The following is an 11,778-nucleotide window of genomic DNA, read 5'->3' as shown; positions in this document are numbered from 1 at the left end:
GCATCTGGCCTTTTGTGCCGTGGGCTGTATAAGCTCACTTTGTATGACAAGTGTGGACAAAATTTTGCAAATGCTGTTGCAGATTCAAGGGCTATTTCAGATGCAAAACTTTGGCATGCACGTTTTGGTCATCTGAATTTTGCCAGTTTGCTGCGTTTGCAGAAATCTGATATGGTTGCTTCTTTGCCGCCTCTTGAAGCACCTGTCAAACATGTTTGTGAAGGCTGTATTCTGGGTAAAATGCAGTGTTATAAGTTTCCAAAGGATGGTTCAGTTAGGGCCACATGCAGGTTGCAGCTTGTGCATAGTGATGTTTGTGGGCCCATGCAAACTCCGTCCTTGGGCAATTACCTATACTTCGTGACTTTCATTGATGATTACTCCAGGCATGCATGGGTATTTCCGCTTAAAGCGAAGTCCGAAGTTTTTATGTGCTTCAAACAATTTTTGGCTATGGCTGAAAATGTCTCAAAATGTACTATGGGCACCCTCCGTTCCGATCGAGGGGGGGAGTATATGTCTCATGAATTTAATGCATTTCTGGCTAGTCGTGGGATAAAACACCAATGTACAGTGCCTTATACACCTCAGCAAAATGGTGTTGCTGAGAGGAAAAACAGGTCACTAACGGAAATGGCACGATGTATGGTCAAAAGTCAAGCTTTGTCGCATTCTTTTTGGCTTGAGGCCATCATGTGTGCCACTTATGTACTTAACAGGTGTCCTACGAAAGCTTTGCAGTCTATTACTCCATATGAAGCATGGCATGATAGAAAGCCTTCTATTGAGCACATGCGTGTTTTTGGCTGTTTGGCATATGCTTTGGTGCCACAAGTGCAGCGCAGAAAATTGGATGATAAGGCTGTCAAATGTATTTTTGTTGGTTATAGTGCTGAAAGCAAAGGTTACAGGTTGTATCATCCGCAAACAAAACGTATTCTGGTTTCACGGGATGTAGTGTTTGTGGAAGACTCTGTTCAGCCCTTGCTGTCATGTACTAGAGACAGTAATGTAAGCTCACAGGACATATATGACACTTTGTTGCCTCTTTTCAGTAGTGGAAATACGAATGTAAGTTCCAATGAGGCTAATGTACAGCCTATGGGGGTTTCTGAAAATGTTTTAGAACAGCCTATTACTGATGCAGATGTACATGATGTACTTGATGAGGAAAGGGCTGAAAATGAGCAGGCTAGAGGTATGCCAAAATGGCTGGTGCACACTTTGCGTGACAGTAAATTGGATGCACCTTTATCTAGTCGTACTCGTTCAGGCTCTCGCCATGCATCTTATACATCAGATTGTTATGCTTTGGCTGTGTCTAGTTTACATGATGTTGAGGAGCCTCTGTCTTTTGATGAAGCACAGAATTCAGAAAATTGGATTGCTGCCATGAAATCAGAATATGATGCACTTATAGAGAATGACACATGGACTTCATGTGATTTGCCTCCTGGCAAAAAGGCCATTGGTACGAAGTGGGTTTACAAGTTGAAACGCAAGCCAGATGGTGAGATCGATCGCCATAAGGCTCGACTTGTTGCAAAGGGTTATGCACAACAAAAAGGCATAGATTATGAAAAGACTTTTGCTCCCACTTGTCGTATGACTACTATGCGTTTTCTATGTGCATTGGCAGCTCATTTTGGTTGGGATGTACATCAATCAGACATTGTTACTGCTTTCTTGAATGGTGACATATTTGAGGAAGTTTATGTAACGCAGCCTCGCGGTTTTGTCATAAAAGGACAAGAGGACAAAGTGTGCAAATGTAAGAAGGCTTTGTATGGGTTGAAGCAATCTCCTCGTGCTTGGTATGAGAAAGCTGACACTCATTTGGTTAAACGAGGCTTTCGTAACAGTCCAACAGAAAGCACATTGTATGTAAAGCGCGATGTATTTCTCATTGTGGTTCTTTATGTTGATGATTTGCTGATCACTGGACCAAATGAGAGACATATTGCTGAATTTAAGGCTGATTTGAATGCTACTTTCAAGATGAAAGATTTGGGGCTGTTGCATCATTACTTGGGTATATAGTTTAAGCAGTGTGATGGTGGTATTGCTTTGTGTCAGAAAAGTTACATAGAAACATTTCTATGTAAGTTTGGACTTGAGGATTGCAAACCTATTGCCACTCCCATGGAAACAGGTTTGAAATTGAGTCTACATGATGCTGGCGATCCTGCTGATGTCACTCTTTACCAAACTGCTGTTGGCTGCCTCATTTATGTATGCAACACGAGGCCAGATATTCAGTTTGCAGTCTCGCAGGTCAGCAGATTTATGCATAGCCCAGGGTCTAAGCATTGGCAGACTGTCAAGAGGATTTTCCGCTACCTTAGTGGCACTTTACATCTTGGCTTGTTTTATCCCAAGGGGGGATCATTGCCGCCAGACTTACATGCTTTTTCGGACTCAGATTGGGCTGGTTGTTTTGACACGCGAGTGTCCACAAGTGGTTTTTGTTTCATGCTTGGCAGTTCATGTATATCATGGTTGAGCAAGAAGCAACCTACTGTGGCCACTTCGAGTTGTGAGGCTGAGTACAGGGCAGTCTTCATAGCTACGGTTGAGTGTGTATGGCTCAGACGCCTTATGGCTGACTTGGGTGTTGGACAGGACACTGCCAACACTATCTACACTGACAGTCAGAGCGCATTGGCAGTTGCGAGGAACCCAGTTTTTCATGCTCGCACAAAGCACATTGAGGTGCATTACCACTATGTCAGGGAGAGGCTCTCAGCAGGAGAGATCAGCTTGGCTTATGTGCCAACACAGGACAACCTTGCAGATCTTTTCACAAAGGCATTGTCTCGTGAGAAGCTTGAAGCTTTCCGCAAAGCTTTGGGCTTACTCCCCTTTGTGGACTGATCCTGTCCTCAGGGCATGGCACTCCCCTTTACTCATGTGCCAGCTCTCGTTCACCGCATCACTCCAGGGGGGATTTGTTACCATATACATGTGGTAGTGATGTGTGTGAACACACTAGGACCGCCGGGGCATTTTTTCCCTCTTTAGGAGGTTTTTTCCCCCGTGCATTGTATATACGCCCATCACTCTAGGGCTATCTATCTTTCCATTGCACACTAAGTAACACACTCTCTATTGTGTGCCTTGAGCTTCCTTCGTCTTCTCCAAGCTGTGTGTGTTTCTCTGCAACCCTAATTCCAACAAGACCGACGAAACAAACATGGATGGCTAGAAACATACTTCCCTTAGTGATGGCTACATGAGACATTGTTATGTTCACTGTATGGGGCCGTCAATGCGAAAACAATGACTAACATTCCTTTAGCTCGGTACCTTGAAAGTTGTTCTTTGATTTATTTGGAAAGTCACTAATCCACAATCCTCGCCATGTGAAAGTTTTATACAATGCCTACAACAAAACTGAGTGCCTTGAACATTGTGCAAATATACACAACTCAGTTGGGTGGGACACATCATATGTGTTTCCAAAAGAATCTGCTTACTTAGATGACTACTTCGGATACAAGAAAGAAATTGTTCACACCAAAATGGGGGTACTTGTAAATGGAAAAATCCCTTACTCAACAATGGTATGACTCACACGCTCCAATGAAGAAATGTTTCAACCAAAGATAAAAAAAGATTATTGGGGTCACCCATCTGATATACTCAAGGAATGGGACAACTATACTCCATTGGGGGAAGGATGTCACAATGGCTATTACCAAATGCATTATGTCAGAGCCATTAGGATTTATTAGAAACTTTCAAGACACTTTGTAGACTTTTTGGAAACCCAAAAATTTTGTGATATAGAAATTGGCTTAAATTATTCGTTATTATTTCTCTCTCATCTTATCTTCAATTGTCTATTCTATTTAACTTAATAAATTTGAGCGGATTAGAATATTTTACTAAGTGTGACCTTGGTTGATGTGGTGCAGTAAGTTACCATGCCTCTTAGGGGAAATACGACTACTGCTAACACAAATGCGCCTATTGTTCCTCAATACACCATCATTGATAGGGACATCAATGCTATGCTTCGCAAGTCTCAACCAAAAATTTTAGTAGGGAAGACAAAGATGTAGGAAAGGTTCTTGAAGATTGGATTGAGCGCATGGAATACTACTTTGATTTGGCTCATTCCTCAGCAAGCTATCATCACTACTTTCAAGCTAGAGAAAACAACCAAGCATTGCTGGAGAGACCAGCTCAAGAAGAACTATCAGAACAAAGTTTATCATTCAGACCGTATGAATGAGTTTCTTGACTATACTCAAGGAACCAAAGATCTAGAATCATACTATCAACAATTCTTAATCCTTTTCAAGTATGCTCCAGTAGGGATGACTCAAGAGGTCAAGGTAGCTCAATTCGTATTAGGGTTACATAATTTTATGAAGACTAGACTCTAGAGTCTTTGTCTTACCAATTTTGCAGATGTTCTTGATGTAAGCAAACCCACTGAAATAGAGTTATCTACTACCGAAAAGAGGAAACCTCAGGGGGTTCACTATGTGTAAAACTATCATATCACATGCGTTCAAGACATGTTTGTAAAACCCTTATTTGTGAAATTTTTAAGGAATATAATATACCCTTTTCTTTTGAATACTATAAGTTTTTTTCAGATTTAAAAAAATAATGCCCTTGTGTATATATATTTTTATAAGTTTCAAGAACTTTAAATACCCTTCTGTTGAACTCACGTGATAGATTACATTTTTATTAGGTGACCTCTCAGGGGAGGAAACCAGAACTTGCTCCTGTTCGTGAAATCAAAAGGCCTCATCCCAATGAGGAACAAAGGTCTGGAAATCTACATCAAAGAAGAGAGAGCTTATTACGTATGAAGGCCAAACAAGATCATTTGTGCTACACTTGTCTTGATCCTGGTCATTAATCCAGGGATTGTCCATCTAACAAATTCAAGCTTCACAGAATTAGTGGACAATTATGAACATAGAAGCTTCAACCCAAATCAAAATTTTGGAAATTTTAGACCCAAACCATCGGCCATTCAGAGAAACTTCAATCAACAAAACTTTAACCAAAATGAGAGACAACATCAAAACCAAGGGAATTTTAGACCAGGAAATCCACCTTTTGTTTGAAAAGGACCGCCTATAAAAAATAACAGCAATGGAAATATTAATCATCAACCTTGTTCAGGAGGAGGAGGAAATCAAAGACCTCAAGGAAGACCTCAAGTTAGCAGAGCTGAAGGGGCTAGAGGTGAAGGAAATCAAGAAAACACGTATGTTCATGCTGCAAATTGAACATCAGGGAGTGAATGAATAGTTTTTAGTAATTCAAACCCCATCAGAGTACCAAGGTAACCATTTTACCTTATTGATTGATTCAGGGAGTACACATTCTTTCATATCTCCTTAGTGTATCAGAAATATCATTTTTCTTGAACACCCTCATATAGACCTTATAATGGAATTATCTACGAGTAGGAAGGTTAGATCTTCTACTTCAGTGGTGGGTAAGTTGAGTTTTGTTTTGGATGGTCACAATACTTATGTAAACTTCAGAGTCTTACACATAGGAATCTACAATGGAATTTTAGGAATGGATTGGCTTAACGAAAATGATGATCACATACATTGTAAAGATGCTTCATTGACTTTCAAAAATGAGCAAAAATCTAGGGTTACAATTACTAGGAAATGGAGAAAGCCTAAGCTCGGACTAGTGAACTTTACCAAACTTATGAAGAGTCGTAGGAAGAATGAAAGGATTTATGCAGTAAAGCTTAACCCTAAGGAGAAGAAAATAGATTCACCTAAACTTGAATGGATAAAAAAACTTGATGATGTATTTTTCAAAGAACTTTCACAATTACCACCCAAGCATGATGTTGATTATGCAATAGAGCTTACTCCATGAGCTCAACTAGTTGCTCGTAGACCTTACAAATTGTCAGTACTACCTGAATCTATAAAACTCAAGGAGCAATTAACTCAACTTCTTGAACAAGGCTTCATTCGACCCATCATTTTTCCATGGAGTACTCCTATTTTCTTTAATCAAAAGAAGGATGGTACTCTACATCTTTGTATTTATTATCATGGATTGAACCAAGTAACAGTCAAGAATAAGTATACAATACCAAGGATTGATGAACTGCTTAACCGACTACATGGAGCTATCTTCACAAAATTGATCTTAAGTCAGGGTATTACCAAATCCAAATCAAGGAGGAGGACATACCAAAGACATGATTTAATACTCGTTTTGAACATTATGGATTTACAGTTATTCCTTTTGCACTTACCAATGCTCCTACAACTTTTAATCATCTCATGAACAATGTGTTTTGAGAGCATCTTGATGATTTTGTTCTTGTCTTCTTTGATGATATCCAGGTTTACTCAAAGAACAGAGAAGAAAATGAACAACATGTGCAGCAAGTACTTGAACTTCTCTGTCAAAATCAACTTTATGCCAAACGTAGCAAATGCTTCTTCACTGACAAAGTGGAATATTTGGAATTTATTGTATCCAAGGATGGTGTTTGTACTGGCCCTAGTAAAATTGAAGTTGTTATAGCTTGGCCTACACCAAAATCAGTACAAGAAGTACGTGGATTTACTAGTTTAACAGGATAGTATCATATATATTTATTCAAGGCTACGCTAAGATTGCATCTCCATTGACTAATATGCTTAAGAAGGCTAAAGTGTTTACTTGGAATGAATGTGCTCAAGCTAGTTCTAAAAATCTCAAAGAAGCTTTGTTGAATGCTCCAATACTACAGCTTCCAAACTTCTCAAAGACATTCACTGTGCTCACTGACGTAAGTGCACAAGCAATCGGTGGCATTCTGTCTCAAGAAGAAAAACCAGTAGCCTATGAATCTTTTGAGTACGTATACATGAGATAAATTATCCTATACATGACTTGAAATTATTGGCTGTTGTGCATGGTCTTAAAGTATGGTGACATTATCTTCTTAGAAAGTATGAAGACATGTTAAGAGCTTATTGTGTGCATAAGCAGAGTAAATGGATTAGATATTTGTATTTGATTGAATTTGTGTATAATTCCTCATTCCAACGCTCAATTGGGATGTCTCCTTTTCAAGCATTATACAGACAAGAGTGTCTTACTCCACTCAAATGGACATACCCTCTCATACGAGTTCAAGCATCCAAGGAAATGTTGGATGAAATGCAACTACAAAATGATCTTATATGGCAGGATATTAAGACTGCTCAAGATAGACAAAAGAGTTATGTTGACCCAAAACAATCTGTTAGACTTTTTGAAGAGGGCGATATGGTATTTCTGAGAGTAAAACCCAAACGTAGCTCTTTGTCCATGGGTAAGTGTAAGAAGCTAAGTGCCAGATATTGTGGACCTTTTGTAATTACAAAAAGAATTAATGATCAAGCTTACAGACTCTTGTTACCACCACACGTGAACGTACATGATGTTTTCATATCAGCTTACAGTACCTGATCCGCAGCATATTCTTGATGATTCTCTATTATCTACCTCTATCGATGGAACTTTTGAAGTATATCACAAAATGATACTTCAGAGTAGATCTAAGCCTCTACGTAATCGCACCATTGTTAAACACCTTGTTAAATGGTCAACGTATCCTCAGGAAGATGCCACTTGGGAACGTGATGTTGATGTAAGACTCAATTATCCAGATTCATGTCGAGATGAGGACACCTCAAATTTTTCAAGTGTGGGAGGATGTAAGATCTCCAATTTTTGGGTCTCTTTAAAAAATAAAAAAACTAGCTTTCAATATCTATTTTGTCAAATTTTGACTTAAGATGCTTGATTGACAATATTGTAAGGTTCTAGAGTTAAGCAAGGCCTTTCCATGTTCCAGTAGGTTATACGGACGTTTGGTTCAGTTTTGGAAAAATCTACTATTTTTAGCTTTTTTATGCTTTTTATGCTTTTTATGCTTTTTTGCAAAAAGCAGGGTTGGATCCTTAATCTACGTGTTCCAGGAAAGCTATGGTTCAATTTTATAAAAATCTGCTTTTTGAATGCTTTTCATGCTATTTTTAGATTTTTATGATTTTTTTAGTGCTTTTTAGTGAAAAGCGAGTCTACTTTCATATTCCAGTGAACAAGGAGTACCCGTGGTTCAATTTTTTTAAAAAAAGGTTTTTTGCTTTTTATGTTATTTTTAGCTTTTTGTGCTTCTCGGTGTTTTTAAAAAGCAATGTGTTTTTTAGGATGACTTGAACATAAAAATATTAATTTTAGTCTCCGTAGGATTTAAAAATGATCACCCGGAGCAAAAAAGGGACCACACGGAATTTTTACGAGAATTATTTCGGGAATTATTTTTACGAAAAGAGGTACCGTAAATACGTCCAAGCAGTACGGGAAAGTCATAATTATGTCGGGACATTACGGTGCGGCATAGTCTAGCTAAGGTTCCATTAGTTTGCCGGATACTGTTCAATTGGCCAATTTTGCTGTAAAAATTGAATGGTAAGTGGGAAAATTGACCACCAAAAGCAAAGGCATGTTTTTAGCAAAGTGCACAAAAAGTTGGAGCTATTCTTGGCCCAAAATCTAGCACTAGTTTTTGGCTTGGGCATCGTGACTTTGGCCTGCTGTACATACCTATAAATTGCTAGCTAGTGCTCAGCTTTTTGTGGCGCCTGTTGCGTCTACTACCACAAAGCTATACGTATCTATGATCTGGAGTGGTGCAAGCTCTTCATCACCATATCCATAAGCTCTTCTCTCTCGTATATGGGAAGAAGAAGAAGAAGAAGGATACTCTCTCTCTACTTGCTTACTATCTCCTCTCTTGTTTCATGGTGTACACGCTCTCCTCTCTTGTTTCACGGTGTACATGTCTTTCGACAGCTCCTAATTGATTCTAAAGCACGATCAGAAGCTCTAAACTCCATAGCCATCATCATCTCTCTCTCTCTATGTCGTTTTTACAAGTAGCCACCCTCTCGATGATTGTTTTTTTGTGTACGAATGCATGTATGGATGAACCGAGTATGTATGAAGTTTCCCCATTATTATTTCATAATGTTTAACACACTGATTTATGAACATGATGCGTTTATGATCACGTGCGTGCATAAAAAACGCTTTTTGTTTCACGTCAGAGGGGTGGTAGGGACACTGTTTTTGTCATAACTCACAAACCGTTATGAATCATCCTGAAACCTTTATACTAGAGATAAAATACATCATTTAGAACATTTTCTCTCTTTGGTTTCATGTGAAAATCATGCACAAGCGAAGAGATATGGTCAAAAAATAGCTTGGTGTCCACTACTTAACCAAAATTTGACTCCAGGCTCCTCGGAGAACCACTATATAGATTCACCGGATGGGCAAACCTACTTAACCAATTGAAGATCTTGATGAAACTTGATGGTAAATGTATTTAGGTCTCCATTATCACCTCAGGAATGCAAATTATTAATCGTTCCATAACCGGTTTTACCTACGCGTGTAGGGGTGCTACCAATGGGGAGTACCATACAACGTCGTGAGTTAACCAGCTAGTTATGTATGATTTATGGGTTGTTTTTGTGAGATGATTTCAATTATTAGATGCCCATAAACGTATGCAAGGGTATATGGTTAGACAACCCGAACCGCATGGGCAAATATGATTAAAGTTGTTTTCTTTTTGTGTTACCATTTGTTGTGTAACTACCATATGGGTAAAATGATGTGATAGAGTGCTAGTCTATATTACGGAGATGAACTTGATGTATTGGTTTGAGGTCAAATATTTTCATTTGCAAGTTATGCATGCTCTCAAAAATGCCAAAAAGATATTTGTCACATATGTGTGAAGTTATGGTTTATGGTTGATAAAGGTCGAAGCTGTTTTCCATCATGTTTATGGTGATGCGATGTTATCATATGATGTATGGAAACTTATGGATTGATGTAAATGCCTCATGTGCATGGTTATGATTGCTTTCCACCTTTCTAGGTCAAAAAAACTAGCTCTATGTGCTAGGGAGGTGAAGTGCAGATGTGATGCATCAACTTTGCATGGTTAGATGTTGTCAAAATTGGATTTTTATGTCATGAGTAGTTTCTAGTTGGACTCTTTTTATGCATGAAAGAATCATGTCTTAAGAGTCATATGTGTGTGGACTCCGATTGACTGCAGGGGATATGTCAAACTCCAAGTGTGGGAGTTGGTTCAATGTAATTATGATTTGTGGTTAAGGACTGAGATGCCCTCATGTATTATGGTTGTGATTTTATGGTGGAAGCCGGTGTGGCTCATGGTTGTTTTTTGGATATGGTTATGGTGCCGAAATTTTTGCAGCCATGTTATGTTATAAAGTGGTTATGCAGGATTGGTTGTGCCTCACCCGAGTTAGGTGGAGTGCTCAGCCATGGGATGTGATTGGAATATAGTTTATGGTTTTGGGATTGGATCATGAAGTGATCTAGATGGTTTATGGTGGACGTGTAGCGGTAGAAACCCTATACAATCTAACTTCCTGGAAAATATTGTTTGTGCATATAGAAAGTAATATTGTGATTGGACTCATGTGTTATGTTTCTCATGGTAGCATTGCTACAAGACTAGGATAATCTACATCACTTAGAATTAGACTAAAGGGTCGTTGACTTGGGACAATTCTATAATTTTCTTGAGTACGCTTTCATTCATAACACCCATTCAGGGGTATCACTAGTTGCTAGGTGCCTTTGGATGCAGTTCGGCTCATGGCCAAAACTCCATGCGTGGTCGAGCACTGAGAACTCCTCCCATATGCAAACAATTCCGCAACTCTGATGTATTTTGAAAATTGTATAAAGGTGTAGATTGTATATTTTGTGCATAGACCCCCGGGGAGGGGTATCTCTCAGAGGGTAAGATCTATCACATGCTTATGTGACATCAGTTTCTACCAGGTGCTTGAAACAACTCTCCTTTTGTTAGTGTAGCATGATGGCTGAACTCATCAAGTGTAGAATATAAGCCTAGAACTTGCAAGAACACAAAATACAAGTACTTGCAAGAAACATAAAGTCAGTGCTTGCAAATGTAGATTCTGAATGAACCATGGACTCAAATATCATGAGAGAATGTTCTAGTGAAAAATTCAATGTCAAACATTTGGGTTTGTACTAACTCAGATAAAAAATATCATATGTAATATACACTAAGAGGAGGATCCCAAAGTGCTAAACAAAATTTTTGTTACAAAAACAAATTTGTGCAACAAATACTATATCAAATAGCTTTTCTTTAACAAATAAAAACCATTAGCATCACCAAAATATCTAAAGATTGTTAGATCCATGACATGTTTGTGTGACATCGCTTGCCACCTAGTGCTTGAAATAGCTCCAAGTTCCAACTTTTGCTAGTGTATCTTGGTGGATGAAATCATGAGCTGTACAATCCAAGCCCAACACTTGCAAGTAGAAAAAATAGAAGTGCCTTCAATGAAAAAAGAACAAGTTCTTTCCTTCTCATTTTTAAAACCCCTCACATGTGCATCAAGGTGATTTTGCAGACCCATTGCTCGAGAACCGTTTGTGGTGATACTAATTGTATGAGACTCATTGCATATGACTATAGATTCATGTACCACCTCACCATTCCATACTCCACCATTCTTATTGTCTTCTTGAAATTCCTTAGTCGATTGTGATCTCCACAACCTGACCAACTTTTTAAATGCAATTTATTCATCATATGATTTTGATATCTTTGAAACATGCTGAACTTTAACACAACTGTTGAAGGCTACATTGAAGACTATTTTTCAAATGCATGCACATTATCATGTCAAGAATACTAACAATGTT

This window comes from Adiantum capillus-veneris, chromosome 10, assembly GCF_014529385.1.
Source record: "Adiantum capillus-veneris isolate H3 chromosome 10, ASM1452938v2, whole genome shotgun sequence".
Taxonomy (NCBI): Eukaryota; Viridiplantae; Streptophyta; class Polypodiopsida; order Polypodiales; family Pteridaceae; genus Adiantum; species Adiantum capillus-veneris.
This window is presented reverse-complemented; position numbering follows the sequence as displayed.